The sequence below is a fragment of the Lepisosteus oculatus genome, chromosome 2 (genome assembly GCF_040954835.1).
Source record: "Lepisosteus oculatus isolate fLepOcu1 chromosome 2, fLepOcu1.hap2, whole genome shotgun sequence".
Lineage (NCBI taxonomy): Eukaryota > Metazoa > Chordata > Actinopteri > Semionotiformes > Lepisosteidae > Lepisosteus > Lepisosteus oculatus.
The window spans coordinates 75,830,407-75,849,807 of NC_090697.1; the positions used below are offsets into that span (position 1 = coordinate 75,830,407).

General features: G+C 57.9%; 1 protein-coding gene across 1 annotated transcript in view; it reads left to right on the plus strand.

The window, feature by feature from the left end:
- The first annotated feature begins 12,609 nt into the window (after positions 1-12,609).
- The window catches only part of plxnb3 (plexin B3), a 34,525-nt gene continuing 27,733 nt past the window's right edge, over positions 12,610-19,401 (plus strand). The window contains exon 1 of the mRNA XM_069184055.1: positions 12,610-12,768. The gene's annotated coding sequence lies outside the window, so the exon portion shown is untranslated. The remainder of the gene's footprint in view (positions 12,769-19,401) is intronic.

Here is a 19,401-nt window from a genome sequence, read left to right on the forward strand (position 1 = left end):
ATACGCTCGGGCGCAGAAGGGTGTTTTGAAACACGCGGATCCGCTCCTCGTCCCGCTCCGTATGAACGTGTCCGCCATCTGAAAGCGACCGTCTTGCTGCTGTTCTTCAGAAGAGTGCGGTGAGGGAGTTTATGATGGGCTGAATAAAAACAGCTGCAACACAGCCAGCTTGTCAAATCCAGTCAATGATAACGATAATTGCAACGACAACGGTTATAAAAACAGCTTTTATGCAGCAGATCCTTGAAAACGACTTTGAATTTTAAACCCTTAAAAAAAGTAGACCATCCTTCTATTGAGCTTTTGTTACCGACACAAACGTTCTCTAAACCATCACAGGTACAAACACAGTAAAACAGGAACCCTTGGAAGTGCAATAAGGTCAGCAAGCCGAGTGCAGAAATATCAATGCTGTCCTCACACAGGCACCAGGGCCTGGGAGGTCTGAGAGCCTTCGTATGGGAGCGGTCAGGTGAGAGGAGCGAGGACGTATCCCTGCATCCTCGCCGGCGGGAGCGCTGTCCCCCTCCCCCTGGTCTCAGGCTTCACCCCGACTTCCTCCGAAACGGTTTCCCGCGGCTCGTGAAGTGACTCGGGGGTCCAGGTCTCGGGCGGGGGCTCACTGAGAGGCGCCTGCTCAGAGCCCCGCCCCGGCCCGGAGTAAATCCTGGAGCGGATCCAACTGCGGTGCGCTGGGAGCCCACGAGCTCCCCCGAAGTCTCAGATCAGGGGGACTCGCTGACGCAGTGAGTGGTTTGAGTCTCAGCCTGAGAGAGAAAGCTGCCCCTTGACCCCTGTGGGCGTGTGGACACACTTGTATGCGTTGGATGTCGTTCTTGTGTGTTCTTGGATGTAGTATGTGTGTTCTTGGATGTGTTGCGTGTGCTGACCCATATTGCCCCTCACAGGGGGGTCCAGCTTGGCCTCCTGACTGCTGTGAGGCGATGAGTCCACAGGACCTGCGCTGTCACAGCGGAGCCACTTGCGTTAACGAAACCAGCCCTCAGGGTCTCCAGGGGCTCTGTCCTCCTGAGGTCCGGCTCACCGGTGTGTTCATGGGCGCTCTCAGGCCCAGCTGGGCAGGGGGCAGGGTAGCAGCACTGTCACGCTCCCACTGCAGGATTAAAGAGACACGCGCGCGCTGTCCGCGGAGAGATTAGTGTGTGGCGGGGGGGGGTGCGTCCTGCGCTGCTGCTGCTCACTCGAACTCGAGATCTGCACTCGAACGGCACCGCTGCCGCCGCTGGATCGCCAGGATGGGGGAGATGCAGAGGGGAAAGAGGCAGAGAGAGAGAGATTCAGTTTCGTTCGCACTGTTTTGGGTTTTTTTTTGTTTTGAAGCTGGTCTTGCTCTCCCCCTGGCAATACAGCTGCGCTTGGGTTTGAGTGCGAGAGTGAGAGACGGGGGGAGAGGGGGTCTCCGGCTCCCCTTCTCGTTCGCTCTCTTATCTCCTCTCCAGCCCCAGCGGCTCATCCCCTCCGCGCCGCGCCACTCCAGCAGATTGCAGGATTACTCTCCTCCCGGATTAGAGCCGCGCCTGGTTGATAAGCTCTGCTCTCTGGCCTGAGCGCGGGGCTGGGCGGCTCTGCTCCCGGGGTCTGTCCAGGGCGCGTCTCCGCTCCGGTGCTTTTCCGCCCGCTCGCGGTCTCTGGCGGAAGCCCCTCGCTCTTCCTCTCTTCCTCCCATTGTCTCTCTCGCCCTGCCTGCTGGCCCTGCGGGGGTGACCCCGCGCGGCGGCTGTCGGTGCCAGCCTGTCCCGGCCTTCTGACCCGCGGTGACGTCGCTGGCACGGTGAGGTCACATTCCGATGACACAGCGCCCTGCGTTCTGGAACGCTGCCTTCTGGATGAAAAACCCCACCATTGTCCTCTGTGGATCTCCCTCCTCCTCCTCCTCCTCCCGTGCTGCATCAGCTCCTCTTTGTGCACGTGCCCCACCTTAGCCCTAGCTGTCAGAAAAGCACTGGTTCGAGTCTGAAAACGAACCCTGATGCTCGTTCCTGGACCCCGACCCTCACGGTGAACCCCCGCTCAGCTGTTTCTCTGAATGTTGGAGAGGAGGCCAGTCAGAACTGCGTGTGGCGGCCATGTCCTCAGGCCCCCTTCCCTCCCCAGGCCAGCAGGGTGCGCTGTTGCTCGTCACCATCACTCACTCCTCTCCCAGCGCAGGCGAACGAGTCAACCCAGAGTCCCAGCTGCTCCTGCCGCCTTTCCCAGCCTGCTCCCTCGTGTCTCTTGCGCCTCGGACCTGGTGCACGGCCCCTGTGCCCCCTGTCTTCTCCGGTCGCTGGCCCAGCCGGTTTCAAAGCAGGCGAGGCGAGCAGGAAGTGAAGCGAGGCGTGTCGGAGGAGCCGAGCCGGCTGATCTGGGGGAGGGAGAGGGGCAGACTGGCGTGCGGACAGGGGCTGCCCCATTGCCGACCCACTCGCTCGCTCGCTCCCCCCCCCCCCGCGCGTCTACCGCCTGCGTCTCCTGCTCGGGGTACCCAGCGTCCTCAGCGGCCAGGGTGTGTGGGCCAGGGCACCGCAGGGGGGGTTCTGTTTGTGTTGGGGAGCCTGATCAGACCTGAAGGGGTGCGCGTTTGTGTTGCTGTGCGTCACAGCAAGAGGGTCTGTGCAGGGCAAGAAATTGACATTCCTGGGGCGGCAGCGGTTGTTTGCTGCTCCTCTGCCAAATCTGGTAGCGAATAGCCATTTCGGGAAGCGGGAGTCCCAGTGTTTGTGCGGTTGCCTGGCAACGAGAAGCCTGCGATGGAACCTGCATCGTAACGTCGAGGAGTCTCGTCATGGTGCGGCCCATGCAGTTGCCAGGAGCCAGAGCTAGTTTATGATTAATGTTCAATCGCTGAGCAAAATTTGGTCGCTTCTGGTGTCCCACAGCTCTTAAAACTGAGCCCTGGTTTCTTTTAAGCAGAGCGAGCAGATAAGATCACTTTATCGGCCCTATACAATTTCTCGCATCAGGAATTCGTCTTTTTTCGCAGACCCCAGCTTGCTCTCCACAAGACACACAGACAGGGAGAGAGAAGCTGGGGGTCAGAGCGCAGGGTCAGCTGTTGTACAGCACCCCTGGAGCAGTTGGGGCGAAGGGCCTTGCTCAGGGGCCCAGGGAAGTAGGATTCCTCTGCCGGCCAAGGGATTTGAACCGCCAACCTTCCAGCCACGGGCGCAGATCCTGAGCCACAGAGCCAGCGCTCCGCCCCACCACCTTCTGTCAGGACATCCTCCCCAAGGCAAACATCAGCTTCACTCACTGCCAGTGTCTTCAGTGCCCAGCAGTACTCTCCTGGGACAGTGTTTCTGACTGGCACACACCAGAGACTCACTCCCGCTGGTTTATCTCACTCTGTCTGACTTTGGTGTGCAGTTGAGGGAGATCTGCCTTTCTTCCTTTCAGCGCCGTTATCTGATGAGCACACCCGCCACAGGGGCCATTTAAGGTCAGTGACCACAGAGGCACCTGTGGCCACCGGCTGGAATCCCAGTCCTGATTTCGTGTTGGTTCCTGTTGCTGTCAGTGGTGGCAGCGAGGCTGTGCTGCCGTAGAGAGAAGGTTGATAGAACTGTGTACATTTACTGCAGCTGGCTGCACCCTGCAGTGTGTGTGTGTGTGTGTGTGTGTGTCGAAGGGAACAGGAAATAAAAATAGGTGGGGACTCGATGAGAGGTGCTGCTGTGCCTCACTGTCAAGCAGTGTGTGTGCTCTCTGGTGTGCTTCCACCTGCACACAGGTATGCAAAACTCTGCCTTGTCTGCGCTGGAGAATGCAAATGTGTACAGCGCTGTCCTGACACACTGGTCACACCAGTCTACACCGGCAGACAGGAGAGAGGGGAGAGGCATTACAAGCTTTTTCCACCCTGTTTCCTTTCGGGCAGGAGAGCTCATTCTAGACTAGGGTCCTCTTGTGAGAGTATCAGAGGAAGAGGGATCTGTTCCTGTTGCACTCCTGGTTTTCCGATGATCCAGCAGTGGCAGTTAATTCCGTGCTCGTTGGCTGTGTGAGTGCATGTGCTTACCTGCGTGAAGCTAAAGCACACTGAGCTCAATGTGCCGTTTTTCCACTGTCGGCACAGTTTGTACAAGAGCCTGCGGCTGGGAAGGAAGTCTGCAGTGGAGAGAACATGATGGTGTATCTCCAGTGTAATTATATCAATTAGAGCGTCTTACAGTCTTGTTGAAACGGAACTGATCTTTTCTTAAATAACCTCAAGTTTCTTTCTATTTACCAATGCAATGGTCTTTTATATGAAGTAGAAAAAACGAAGAATTAAGAAGCAGCGTATATCAAATAATAAGTGTTCCTTCAAGTTTACTAGAGAGGAGGATCAGGTGGTTAAGGAATCGGGTAACAGGTACACAGGGACTGCGTCTGGGCAGCCTGGGCTTCTCCATGCAGGCTGGTGGACACTTGTCTCGCCCTGATCAAGAGATTTCGACAGGACCTCGGGAAAAGCAGTAGCTGATGCTCGGCCGTCTGGAAATGGTTACAAAACCATGGAGACACGTAAGAGGCTCCATCTATCCGCTGTCAGACAAACAGTCTGCTAATGGGAAATATCCGAGACCACAGGACGGGTTGTACTGTTGAGATCTCCCCAAGAGCAGCCCAGGCAGTCATCCGGGAAGTCCCATCTAAGGACCTGCAGACCGCTAATGACAGTTTTCACACCTCCACCGCCGCGAGAGGACTGGAAGAACGATCCGGCCGGTCTCGGCTTCACCAAAGAGCACCTGGACGCCCCACCAGACCCCCTGGCCTGATCCCAAAGTAACACTTTGACCACAATGAGAAGCATCTTGTGTGGTTTGTGTAGCGCAAAGCAGACGCTGCCCTGCAAGAGCAAGACCCTGAGTGCCAAGCGCGGTGCTGGGAGTATCTGCTGGTTTGGGACCTTGGCAGCCTGCCATCCCTGACAGAAGCATGAATTCAACGTTGTGTCAGTGAACAGAGAGGAGGATATCAGGGCCTCCATTCATCCTCTGAAAGCCGAGCAGAAAATGGGTCATCCAGCAAGACCACGATCCCCGGCATACAAGCCGATCCGTGACGGAATGGCTGGAAAAGACCGTTTGGATTTGCCAGGTTACGGGAAACAAGAAGACGACATCACTGCGTGCAGAGGACTGAATCGAGGATATTTACTGCTCGGTCATTTTGCTAATCATGTGATCCGAGCACATCTTACGTCTTTGTGTTGATGTTTAATCAGGTTAGTGTCATCTCTGATTCAGACTATCATGGAGACTTCATCAGGTCTACCGTGCCCCAGAATGCGGGCCGATCAAGGGCCGTTTGCTCTGCACGCGCCGGGGTTGGGCGCACTTAGACGCAAGTCTGTATTCAGCAGGACGGTGAAGATGAAAGCAGGACCGCAGCAGGCGGTGCGAGTCTGTCAGGAGGAGGCTGCTGTGGGTCGAATGGGCTCGGGTTTCTCGGCTGATCCTTTCGGATTAGAGCTGTGAAAAAGAGTGTTACTGCCACACAGCCGGATTAGGGAGCAGCCCCCAGACAGAGGGGCTCAGCCTGCAGAGGAGCAGCTAAGCGCCGGTCTGCAGGGCTACAGCTGGGGCTTGAGCAGGGCAGTCGAGGGTGTCCTGGGGAGCACGCTCACTGATTGAGCTCTGCTGGAGAAAAAACCTGGAAAGGACCAGTCGGCCTCCAGGACTGGAGCTGCAGGACCCTGGCAGATTCCCAGCTCCAGTCCAGGGTTTTTGTCTGGGAGACTGGTCCGATTCCTACTCCAGCGCATCTTCGATCCGTTTCAGGGTGTGTGTGCTGAGGTGCTGGCCTCCTGTACACACTGCGCTGACAAGCTCTGAAAGCAGATATAATGTGCTTAGTATTTTCAGGTCATGGGAGAAGTGAAAGAGCAGATTGACTAAGAATAAGGTAACAAAACTGAAACGTGCAGCAGGGTGTGCGTGTGGGCTTGTGCAGAAGAGTGTGCAGCTGGCAGTGAAACCTGGATTGGATGATTTTAGTGCGACAGGGGAGTCTCTGGTGTCCATGCACTGTTCAGGCAGAATCGGATCACTCTTGGTCGACAATATCCGGGTCACTCCTCTCTCAGCGGCGCTGTCAGAGCAAGCCTGTTTACCCTCCCTATTGTGTTCTCCTGGTCCTGCTCACCTCTTTTGTTTCCCTCCTCCCCCCTCTCTCTCTCTCTCCTGTCCGGCTCTCTTCCTCGGGGAGTGTTTGCCCTTGTGGTGTTTTCTCTGTCAACACGGAGCTCTCGTCTCGCCCCTCTTCCCTCACGCATTCCGGCCGCCTGGCAGAGCAAACACGGGGAACTCTGGGAGAGCATAGCGTTCGCAAACACTCCCTCTGCCCGTCTCTCTCTCCCTCCCCTCCTTGTGTCTGCTTCATGTGCTGGACAATAAAAGTATTGATGGAGCTTCTCATGAACTGCACGCAATGTGACAACACCCCAGCTTTCTTCTTAGGGAGCGCAGCACTTGTCTGAATTGCACTGTGATGCCTGTCTCCCAGTACTGAGGCCCTACGCCCCAGTATAAAGAAACATTGTTGCCCACCCCTATTTGAAGTGGTCCGGTAACCCCCATTGATATTGATATAAGCAGTGCAGTAATCTCTCCCACCCACCTCCTCTCTCAGAGGCAAAGCTCTTTATTGGCCTGACTGATTAATTAGTGTCGCCAAAGCCCTAAAATTGAACAGACGGTGCCTTTCCTGACACATTACCGTCTCCCTGTCTTTCATAAGAGGGGGACTGAGTGGACAGGACTGAAGGCACTGGCCTGCAGCTGTGATCTGTCAGTGCACAGGGGGTGAGCAGACGAACCAGAGACCAGTGAGATCCTTGAACACTGGCGTTATCAGGACAAGGTAGACATCTCAGCGCAGTTCTGCTGGCAGAACCTGTCTCTAGGGCATGGAAGTGGATGTGCTTGGGCTGGTGTGTGCAGCTGTGTGTCTGTCCTGGGCAGGGGTCTCTGGGAGTCCTGGCCAGCCTGTGTCCACCTCCCAGCCCGGTTCACAGAGCCTGTACCTTGGCAGCACCCTGTTCTGGACCGGTCCAGCTCGCACCTCTGGGCGGGGTTCTGGACCGGTCCAGCTCGTGAGGTGTGTGCCCGCTGTTTCAGCTGGACGTCATGGCTGCTCAGCTCACAGAGGCTTCTGTGCCAGCTGGCCAGGTGGGCACCTGTCAGGGGTCTGGGCCCGCTGGACTGCGGACTGTGGGCTGTGTGATCATCGGGGAGTGCCCAGGGCTGGTCGGATACCTTGTCTGGCCAGTTTCCGTGGAGCCCCGGGGCGTTTCTGTGGAACTCCGGGTGGAGCAGGCGTCTGCCGCCTTTCAGGGTTAAAGTTCAGCCTGCTGGCTGTGGCAGGACCGGGCTGTGAAAGTATCTGGTCCAGCTGGTAGCCTGTTCTTTTAGACCGCTTGTTCTTGTTGCTTCATGTCCTCAAACAGATCCGGCAAGTGTGTTTCTGGCCAGACTGAAGTTCCCACACGAGAGAACGCGCTGGCCGGAGTAGGGAAAGCCCACGGCGTGTTGCGGTGTGGCGTTTCAGGGCGACCCGATGTTTCGCACCCTGAAGACGAGCTTGCCTGTGGAAGATCGTGTTCTTCCTTTGTTTCGCTGTCGTGACGGAGGCCCAGAGGCCCAGTGCTGCTGAAGCACTTCAGTGGCTTAAAAAACCCACGCAGATGCATTAACAGTTAACATCTCTCCCTGCCTCTCTCTCCGGCCCCGTGCTGTATATTAAGTGGTTAATTAAATCTGCCCCAGGCTCAGTAATTATCCAGTTAGGCGGGAGCCAGCACAGGTCACAGGATGCGCTCGTCCCCCCGGTGTGGAGGAGTGGCGTGCGCCGTGCTGTCCTGATTGACCTGTACAGTCCGTGCACTTCATGCTTTTCCTCCCCGAAGCCCTGCAGTGTGTTCCCGTCAGGAACAATACGCTGCTGTGTGCTGGAATTCGCTCATCTCTCTTCCTCTGTCTGCTTTGCCTTTCTCTCTCGCTTCCCTTCCTCTGCCTCCCTCCCTCCCTTTGTCTCCTTCCCTCGCTTTCCAGCACTCTCTCCCCCTCCCGATCCCACCCCCCCTCTCCCTCTCGAGTTCGAGGGCTGTGCTGGCATGACCAACGAGCGAGTGTTGCCAAAGCGGTAACAATTAGCAAAACATTTACAAAAAAACATATCATTATTGGACACTTGCAACAAGAACAAAAACACTGTGTGAGAGGCTGGCTCTCGGTTTCTCAGGCTGTGACAGGAGATCATCTCTATTGAGTTTCCTCTCCCAGGAGGACAGGAAGATGTTCTGATTCTGGCAGGTGTGAGAATTAGATTCCATATTTTAGGGAAGAATGTTTGTCTGATCCCAGAGTATTTCTCACAAGGCAGCTGAAAGTGCATCTCTGGCTCTGTTTCTCCCTGCTGGCAGGGGGAGCACAGCCTGTCCTCTCTGGGCAGCCAGGTCTGCCTGTGTCCAGTGTCTATGTCCAGGCTGTGGACACTGAGCCTGTCCTCTCTGGGCAGCCAGGTCTGCCTGTGTCCAGTGTCTATTTCCAGGCTGTGGACACTGAGCCTGTCCTCTCTGGGCAGCCAGGTCTGCCTGTGTCCAGTGTCTATGTCCAGGCTGTGGACACTGAGCCTGTCCTCTCTGGGCAGCCAGGTCTGCCTGTCTCCAGTGTCTATGTCCAGGCTGTGGACACTGAGCCTGTCCTCTCTGGGCAGCCAGGTCTGCCTGTGTCCAGTGTCTATGTCCAGGCTGTGGACACTGAGCCAGGTCCCTCTGTGTCCAGGCTGTCTGTTCCCAGTACCGTTCCAGTTTGTACTGTTCTGGTGTGTCCTCCGGCGGGTGAGGTCGTGTTGTTTGATCTGAGTTGTGATGTGGCTGGCTCTGACCTGTGCTGTGTCCACAGAGCTGTCCTGTGGCTGGTTGGTGTCTGTGTGGCTCGGTGCTGTGAGCTTCAGGACCAGCTGGCTGAGGGGGCTCAGCTCTGGGCTCAGCAGGGCCCTTTTTGGTGACAGAAGTTCTGGTCGCTGCTTTATACCAGCAGCCAATACTTCACTGCTCTCCCTAACTCTGTTCCTCTCTCTCTCTCTCCGAGCGCTGGGGTTCCAGCGCAGATTACAGGCTGTGTAATAGCGAGTGTCAGAGAAGGCAGCGGCGGTATAATTGGTACCCTGTGCACACAGCTGTCTTACGCCATCGGCACCTGTGAGACATGATAATTCGCCCTGGAGTCGGGCTGCACTGTGTTTACTGCTCTAAACGTGTGTGAGTGTGTGTGTGTGCGGGAATGTGCGAGAGCTTCTACAGAAGCTATTTCGGGCGGAGCTGCTTGTCGTGAGAGCAGTCTGTTCATGTCGGCAGAAACCGCGCTGACGGGACACCCCAAAGTCACAGCAGGTCCAGAGGAAATGTAGGAGCTGGTGTGAACTGGCGAGCAGCTTACAGTAGGTGACATGACTCTAGAAGCGTGACCCATCATTCAAAACAAATAACTAAAACCCCACATCTAGACGCCCCTTCAGCCCAGCGCGGGAGGGCGTCCAGAGGCCAGCGGCCGATCTCCGGACGTGGAGAAGGGCGCATTGTTGGGCGTCTTCACGCGCTGGAAACTGGGCTGCGGCCAGGGGGGTCAGAGGTCGGCCGGGGCCACAGTGGAGCCATTGACGACACAAAGGGGGCTTTCTGGGACGGCGAGGGGGTCGCCCGGCTTCCGCCGCAGCACAGAGGCGCTGCCTTTGATGTGCAGAGGGGCGCTCCGGGGGGGCGCGCGGCCCGGCTGGGGTCCAGCCCTGTGCGGAGGGCAGGGAGCCTCTGGGGGCTGTGGAATGTGGGACAGCGTTGGCAGGAAAGAGCGGCGCGCGACTCGGCACTGTGGCACCGCAGCCCACACACACACACACGCACGCACGCACGCACGCACGCGGGCGCTCTCTCTGTCTCTCACTCACACACACACACACACACGCACGCGGGCGCTCTCTCTGTCTCTCACTCACACACACACGCACGCACGCACGCACGCACGCACGCACACGCACGCACGCACGCGGGCGCTCTCTCTGTCTCACACACGCACACGCACACACACGCACGCACGCGGGCGCTCTCTCTGTCTCACACACACACACACACACACACACACACACACACGCGGGCGCTCTCTCTGTCACACACACACACACACACACACACACACACACACACACACACACACGCGGGCGCTCTCTCTGTCACACACACACACTCGGAGCGATGCTCTTGGTCACTCTTTCCATCGCGCCCGTGGAGCATCGCGAGGGGGAGGGGGGTCTGGGGGGGCCGGGAAGTGAAGGAGAGAGAGAGGGAGACCTGGCCATGGTGCTCAGGACCACTCGGAAACGTTCTCTTTCCCCGCAGTGCCCTCCCGGGTCAGGCCTGGGTTTCTCCTCAGCGCTGCCTGCAGGCCGGTTCCCCCTGGCAGCTGCGGGGGGGCCTGTGGGCGGGGGCGGGGGTCGCGCGCCAGCGCCAGGGAGCTGGTGAGGAGCAGGTGTGCTGTTCCAAACCGTTTATTAAACACGCACGCGAAACACAAGCCGGCCGCCCGCGTTCCTCTTCCCAGCGCCCTGTTCCTGGCTGGGGGCGGAAAAACCGGTTCTGTCCCTTGTTTGCATTCCAGTAACTGCCTGTGCGCTCAGCCGAGCGTCATGGTGGGGGCGCCAGGGAGATCACCGGCGGCTGTCCGGAGACTGGGGCCCCGGGGCGGCTGGCCAGTCTGGCCAGTGACAAGTGACCAGTGTCCGGTCTGGCCAGTGACCGGGGCCCCAGGGGGGGCTGTCCGGCCTGGCCAGTGACCAGTGTTCGTCCTGGCCAGTAACCAGTGACTGCTGTCCGGCCTGGCCGGAGTCACAGAGAGGAAGTGAAACACAGTCCTGTCCGGTCACGCTGTCTTGCAGGGGCAGCCCGCGGCCCCACGCTCCGACCTTGGTCGGGATCCGAGGCGATGGTGTTTTTCCCTGCTCTTGGCTGGGGGCGTCTCCTGGCGCTGCTCGCGGGGGGGCAGGAGCAGGGTGTTCTGGGCTGTTGTGAAACTTTGTGTCGGCAGTGGAAGGCCTGAGTCAGCCCTGCCGGTGCTCTTATCAGCTGCGAGGGAATCTGCTGTTTCTGGGTTTCAGTGGCGCTGGAGAGCCTTTATCACCACGGGCCTGCCTCCCTCTCTCCTTCCTCTGCCTCACTCTCTCCTTCCTCTGCCTCCCTCGGTCCGTTTCTCACCAAATCCTGTCTCTTTGTTGTTCATGTGAAATCAGTCAGTCTTCATGGAGTATCGCACACCCACACCCCCCTCTACCTCTCACTCCTGCCTCACACTCCACCCTCTTCATCTTCCTCTCACTCCTGCCTTACACTCCCCCCTCTTCCTCTTCCTCTCCCACACCCTCTCCTCTCCCCCAGTTCTCTGGAATCGGTCAGCTGGGCGTCGGGCTGAAGCTCCTGCTCTGGGCCTGTGCTGCTCTCCCATCTCCCATCTCCCATCTCCCATCTCCCATCTCCCATCTCCCATCTCCCATCTCCCATCTCTCTGGCTCATCCAGGCAGTGTCCCCTCCAGCCTGCCCTGGCGTGGGGACGATTCTCTTCAGCCTGATTCCCCAACACCCCCATCTTCCTTCACGGTAGTTTAGACCTGTTAAGTTTGAAGGTATTTAATTAGAACGCCTTAATCCTTTTAAAACAGATTCGCACCTTTCGAAGGGGGGAGGGGTGTGGGGTTTAATTATAGGAGTTATAACGAGACCTTGAGGAGAGTCGTGCAAAGTGAAGTGTTGTGGTAGTCGCTACTGAAACTGCGCGAAATAGGTGATCTGAGATAATTGATCACCTGGGGAACGTTTCTCACAGCCCTGACAAATTACTGACTCACTTACTGGCTGCCGATTTAAGAAAGAAATGTGTGTATACTGTAACGCTGGAACTCTGCCAGGAACCCCTTTTGCATTTATTTTTGTTGCAATATTTGATTAGATTTGAGGCGATTAAAAACAAGAGGAATGTCGGGGAAATGTCAGTTTAGCAGCCCAGCTTTAAAGTCGTTTGTTAATTCTCCTAGATATAAATAACCGCCTTTCGCCAAGATTAGATGCGACATCCCCTTAGCGCGTGTTTTTTGTAAGTTTTTGATGTTCTTATTAAAATGTTAAGCGTTTTAAGGAGTGTAGTCTTCGACGGTTTCTACTTGGGTTCGGTTAAGAGTGCCAACACTACCGAGTCTTGAGCGAAGCACACGCGTTATTATTATTTTATTATTATTGTATTATTATTGGTGTATTTCGATGGTAGAATCGGTACAAGGTGGCAGGCAGGCGCGCGCCCCAAGCCCATCTGTTATCTCCAGCTGCGGCGCGAGGTGGGTGGGGAGGGGGTGAATGACAATTAGGAAGGCGGGCCGCGGGGTTATGAATAATTAACGACTTCCAGCTGGTTGTACAGAGCTCATTGGTTGTTGCGTACAGGGCCGCGCCCACCCCTCCGCTTCTGGGGGCGGGGCTTCGGTGGAGGCTTTCGGCCGCTGCGGGATGGAGAGGCGGCTGGGAGAGGGCCTGCCCCGCCCACTCCCCCAAGAGGCCCCGCCCACCCTCCGCCCAGTCTCGGCCAGTGCCGAACAATGTAGCAGGCGGATAATGGGAGCAGGCACTGGCTGCGATTCGCCCCTCTTCTTTTATTTCGCTTTCCAGCGTCGCCCTGATCACTCCGCCGCTCAGAGACGTGCGACAGAGCGCAATAGGATGAAGCACCCGTCTTGTGAATGAAGTAGGTGAGCGGTTTAACTTCTGTCCACCTCTGTGCGCGCCTGTCGGTCCCGAGTCCGGGTGGGGGTTACCTGTCCCTCGCTGGGCACCCGAGCACAATGCGTGGCGGTCCGGCTGTCTCGCCCTGCGCCGCGGAATGAGCACGCACTTCAGTGACCCCTGGAAGAGGGGCTTGTGGGGTCAGCCTCGGAGGTGAGATTGAAAGGCGTGACTGAAAGGCGTGTTAATGAGGACGACCCCGGGCTGTTCTCCTCATCCCCGACCCCGGCTCCGGGGCGCACGCAGCCGCGGAGAGACCCAAACCGCGTCTTGCTAGCGAATACCCACAGCAGGCGGAGATCAGGGTACAAATACGACACACGGGCGACGACCCCGGGCTCGTAACTGGGAGCGACTGGGTGCTTTCCAGAGCGAGCGAGCGGGCGAGTTCACACGTTGGCGTCGTCGTGCCCTCCTGCGGATCAGTGTCTTGAAGCCAGCTGTCCGGGGAACAACAGGGCTAATGACGGGGTGAATCATGCTGATGATGATGATGATGATGATGCGGGTGCAGGAGTTGGTCATCGGTATAAACGAGCTGTTAGCCGCCCGGCTCTCTCGCTGTTTCGGTCCCGTTTCGGATTTCTGTACTTGAGCGCGTTTTGGGGGGTCTGGCGAGCGGTGCCGTGTGCGCGCTCGCGCTGAGAGGGGGACCGGGGGGGGTTGGTCTGTGCGCCGGCGAGAGGGCAGGGCGAGGGTCCCAGCTGCGCGCGTCCTGGGGCAGGGGCAGGGGCGCGGCCGGCCGCCCGCCCGCCCGGCTCGGACATAACCTGTGGGGGTCGCCGTGAACGGAGAGGGCGACCCCTGCCGGGCTCCCCCGTCCACCCGCGGGGCAGGTGTGTTGTCACCCCACGAGGGTGTTGAAGAGGTGGGGGGAGATACAGGCACTCGTGGACGGTCCGTCAACTTCCATCTCTCGGGAAGCTGAGCAGCTCTGCGTGTGGGCCGTCCTGTCTCAACGTTTCTGTTCAGCAGAGACGGGCTGTCCCGCTCCAGGCCTGGGTTCACTCCCAGATCGGATTTTTGTTTTGTTTTTGTTTGCGTTTTCACCGGCGCGCCCCGACGGACCTCAGTTAAAGGCTCTCTGTCCGGGGGGGGGAATCTGTTTCCCCTGCTTGCTGTTTCTGCAGTGGGCTGGGCTCTGTCCCACCGGTCCAGTTCAGTCCAGCTGTGTCCAGTCCGCTGGAGGTCCAGAGGCTCTTTCCCTGCACACAGGGAAGCGCACGGACCGGGCCGGACCGGAGCAGCACAGCCCTCTGACCCGTGTCATGTCCCTCGGGCTCCGGGCTGTCTCGGGGTATGGGGGGCACAAGGAGCACCAGGGACACACGCGCTGGACACGGGAGGGGACCCAGCCGAGAGCAGCTGCTCTGCCCAGCTGGCCAAGTCGTTACTCGGACCCAGGATCTCGTCCAGCTGTTTCCTGATCAGCGCCAGGGCGTCAGCTTCAGCAGCAAGGCTAAGCAGCTCGTCCCCCCCTCCTACACCCCTTAGTGTACAGCAGCGCCTCCTGTTCCCGGTTTTAAGCGTGTGTTCCACTGGCGGTTCTGAAGAAACCCGCTGGGTCGATTCTGCTCGATGCCCCCGAGGGTCCGGCCGGGATCTGGGCTCAGGATGGGGGGCCGCCGGAGACGGGTGTGGAGCCGGACCCGCTGTGGTGGACTGACGGGCCCGGAGCGGATCGAGCCCCTTCGCATCGGGGGAGCAGACGGGCTGTGAGCGAGGGGGCGGCTCGGCCCGGCCCGTCTGGTAGCCAGCGACCCGCGGATCAGGCGGGAGGGACCGCCAGCCCGGGCTGGGGGGGGTCTCCTTCAGCTCAGGCGGCTGGCTCCCTGTGGCGTTACGCCGGAGACCTGGGTTCGCGCCCCAGGTGTGGGGGCCGGAACGGGCGGCGGGGGGCACGAGCCCGCGCGGAACCGCGGCGGTCACACTCGGACCCTTGTCTCGCTCGCGGCCCTGGGACCAAGCTGTCTCATCTGTCCAGGCCCGGAGAGATCCAGCGGGAGTCGGACCCGTTTCCCTGTGCCGCCGGGAACAGAATCCCGGAGAGTTACAAGCGAGGGGGCGGGGGGGGGGGGGGTGTTCGGCCCATCTGGAGCTGATCCGAGGGTGTTCTTGGGAGAAGTCGGGGTATCGAATCTCATAGACCCCCCCCAGAAGAAGCCCCAGGACGCCGGTGAGGGACCGAAGTCGAGGTGCTGAGTGTCGTGTGCACGGGCTGACCCTCCCGCCATAGTCCCCCAGGAGCCACACCCCGTATGGGGGTGTGGGGTCAGAGGTCGGAGGTCAGAGGGAAGGCAGGCTGCGGGGAGCAGGAGGGCCGGCGGGCCAGCCAGAGCCGCTCCTGTATCTCTTTTGGGGGGTGGGCTGTGGGAATCTGTGCATCTGAAGAGCAGCTGGGGGGGGGACGGGACAGATTTGAAGTGGCCCAATTAAGAAAGCAACCAGTGCCATGAGGCGATTAAGAGCTCGGCGTGTAACGAAAAGCACGAGGCTGGTGGCTCTCCGGCGCGGCGCTGAGTTGGATGAGTGACTTGCCCGTTCGTTAACCAGTGGGCAGTGACTCTGCCGGCCCTGCGGGGCTGAGCTGCGTGTTGGTGGGCGAGTGAGTGGCTGCGGGGCTGGGGCGCTTGGCGGCTCTTCTGATGACGCCTGCTGCCGTGGTATCTATCACTTCTCGTTCCTCCGCTCTCTCTTCTGCTTTTCAATCGGCCTCGCGCCTCGTTTGCACAGTGCATGTTCTCTCTCTCTCTCTCTCTCTCAATTCAATTCAATTCAATTCAATTCAAGGTGCTTTATTAGCATGACCGATGGGTACAATCAGTGTTGCCAAAGCAAATAAAAATAATAAAATTAACATAGAACAAAACAAAAAATAGAAGTAAAATAAAATCTACAGACATGTTACAGACATTTACAACAAAGACATATTATATAATATTGACATACTGTAGGCAGCTGGAGCATTATTGGGAGACGGACTCACTGTTCCTCAGGCTGTGACAGGAGATCACATACTGGGCTGCCAGATCAACTGAGTTCCCTCCTCCCTCTCCCAGTAGGATTGGGACCTGTTGTGGTTTTGGCAGGTGTGGGAACTCTGGGATTAGATTTCTGAATTTTGGGAAGAATGTTTCTCTAATCCCAGAGTATCTGTCACAGTGCAGTAGGAAGTGCACCTCTGTCTCTATTTCTCCCTGCTGGCAGTGGGAGCACAGCCTGTCCTCTCTGGGCAGCCAGGTCTGCCTGTGTCGCCCAGTTTCTATGGCCAGGTTGTGGTCACTGAGCCTGTACTTCGTCAGGGTCTGTTTCTGTTTGTTATTTTTTATTTTGGTCAAATATTCAGCTAGTGTGTATTGTCTGTTTAAGGTTCTGTAGCATTCCAGTTTATGTTGTGTTTGTGTGTGTGTGTCCCAGTGTGTGAGATATTGCTGTTTGATCTGTGCTGTGATGTGGTTGAGTGTGGTTGAGATGTCTCTCTCTCTCTCTCTCTCTCTCTCACCTTCTCCTTTGTTCGTCTCTCTCCCACTCCCTCGCTCTCGGAGTTACCTTTCCAAACGTGTCGAACAAACAGGTGGAGAGGCTCCCTCCCAGTCCCCCTCGGCTGGGCCCGGAGATCGCACGCTGGGCTGCAGCTCTGCTGAGTCTCCTCTCCAGAGGGACAGGAGCTGTTCTGACTCGGGCAGGTGTGGGGAATCTCAGATTAGGTTTGTTACTTTAGGAAGGAATGTTTGTCTAATCACAGAATGTTTCTTGTAGTGCAGCAGAAACTGTAACTCTGTCTCTGTTTTTCCCCACTGGCAGTGGGAGCACAGCCTGTTCTTTCTGGACAGCCAGGTCTGTCTCTGTCTGAGTCCAGTCTCTGGCCAGGCTGTGGTCACTGAGCCTGTCCTCTCTGGACAGCCAGGGCTGCCTGTGTCCAGTTTCTATGTCCAGGCTGTGGTCACTGTTCCTGTCCTCTCTGGACAGCCAGGTCTGCCTGTGTCCAGTCTCTATGGCCAGGCTGTGGTCACTGAGCCTGTCCTCTCTGGACAGCCAGATCTGCCTGTCCAGTGTCTGTTGCCAGACATCTCCCCGTCTCCCCCTCTTCGGTTCTTGTTGTCCTTCTCTTTCCTCTTCCCCCTCTCTCTCCCTCTGTTCTCCCTCTCTTCTCTGCTTCTCTCCTCTTATCTCCTGTCTCTCTCTCCTCTCTCTGTCTCTCTCTCCCTTCTCTCTGCTACTCCTGTCTCCCTCTCTCCCCCTCTCTCTGCCTCTCTCTCCCTTCTCTCTGCTACTCCTGACTCTCCCTCTCTTCTCCCCTCTCTGCTACTCCTGTCTCTCCCTCTCTTCCCCTCTCTCTTCTCCCCTCTCTGCTACTCCTGTCTCTCCCTCTCTTCCCCTCTCTGCTACTCCTGTCTCTCCCTCTCTCCCCCCCTCTCTGCCTTCCTCTCTTCTCCCCTCTCTGCTACTCCTGTCTCTCCCTCTCTCTTCCCCTCTCTCTGCTGCTCCCGTCTCTCTCGGAGACTGTAACCGCTGGCCTGGGGGCCCGTGTTGATGTTCAGAGCCCGTGTGCTGGACACGCAGATCCTGTGTGACGGCGCTCCGCGATCAGAGGGTTCCGCTCGCTGCTGTGATTTATTTTTCGATTTAGCCTTTCTTTTTCTGTCCTCTTCAAAGAGGATTTCGTTTCATCTCGCTGGCAAGCTCCTCAATCGCACCGGGGGCTCCCCCCCACCGCCTCCCTCGCTCCGGCACGCTCGTTAGCAGCCCCGCGCCCGTTTCAGGGGAGAAACCGCATGAATCACTGGCTGCTGTTCCCAGCTGTAGGAAATAATCACAGTAATTAGCATACAAGCGCAGCAGCCTGTCCATGTCTGCATTGTCTGCGCCCGTGTGGCGTGGTGGGTCTCGAACACGTTCCAGGGAGTGCTGAACCGCGGCGCTCCGAGTCGGGTGTCTGCTGGCCTACTGACCTGGGCCTGTCCCCAGCAGCGTGCGCGGGAGCCTCGAGATCGGGATCAGCTTCGGGGGCGTCTGTTACCCCCCCGTCCCCAGGGTCTGGCGCGATCGTTTCACACCCCTCCAGCCCTGACACATGGGCTCCCCGCGGCGCCCCGTTTGCACCGCTGGCCGACGTGTTGGAGCCGTCGCTGCGCCACTTCGCTGCTCGGCCTGGCGTTGGCGAGGCAGTGCCGGGCAGCGGGCGTCCGGGGCTCGTTCCCCCGATTTTGAGCACATTGGCGTGGAAGGAGGCGGCTGAAAGGAAGTACACTTTAGCGGTGGCGTCTGTGCTGAAGCCCGCAGCGCCTCGTGGCACAGCGAAGTGGACCGGACCCAGACCCTTCGCCTCAGTGTCACTCCGAGCCCGAGCACACAGGCCCGAGAAAATGCGTTCGGGCCTGTGTGCGGGTTTTTGGGTCACCGGTGGGGGTGCGGACCAGAGACGGATTGAAGAGCCTCTCTCCTTGTGAAACAGAAGGAAGTTAATGAGCAGGGAGAGAGAGTGTGACTGTACATTCTTCTTCTTAATGACAGAGTGCAGATCGCGCCGCTCTGTGCTGCTAACAGTTCCTCTGGGGGATTCCTGGTAGCTGGGGAGAGCTGCACTTTGTACATCTCTCTGCCTGCCTGCCTGCGCTCCTCTCTCCCCCTCTCGCCTCTCTTTCTTCTCCGGGTTTGCGCTCCACGTCCCCCCCTGTCGAGTGCTGAGTATGGAAATGAGATGCAGTGTGTTGGCAGAGGGAGGTGATGACTGTGGTGACAGAAGCTTGAAAGTGCCCCCTCCAGCAAGCCTGTCAGAGCTGGCGCGCTCTGCTCTCTGGGGGTGTGTGTGTGTTGCTCCTCGCTGCACTCCTGCACGGCACAGCGCTGGACTGACTGCGGCCTCGTAATGAGGGCCTGTGCGCCCCAGCTGACAGACACACCGACCCCTGCGCGGAAACGTGCACACACACGCACTCTGACAAGCACACAATCACACGGCAACGCACAGAGACACACTGACACCTGCACTGAAACACATGGCACACACACACAGACTCTGACATGCGCAGAGACACACTGACACCTGCGCTGAAACATACATACACACACGCACTCTTGACAACCACACAAACACATGGCAACGCACAGAGACACACTGACACCTGCACTGAAACACATGGCACACACACACTGACTGACAAGTACAGAAATAGACCGATATCTATGTTAAAACGCACACACAGCACACACACGGGCATGCGCAGAGACACACTTGACACCTGCGCTGAAATGCACACACACACGCATGCACAAGGACACAGACACACACATGGAAACACAGAAACGCAAAGGAAGTAACAGGGTGAGACTGCTGTGTGACGCACAGTAGTCACAAGTGACTTGAGAAGCCTGTGACTCAGGCTGGTCTGCCTGGAGAATCAGCACCGTATTGTGTAACAGCTGATTTGTATGTGAACATGTGTTGGGGATAGGAGAGGAATTTACACAGCTGTGCAGGAGCCAGCTTAGCAACACAGCAAGAATGTGCTCAGCAGAGGGGGAGAGGAGAGAGAGCCAGAGCTACAGGGAGTGAGACTGACATCGGCCTGCAGAGAGCTGGGCCATCAGTCCA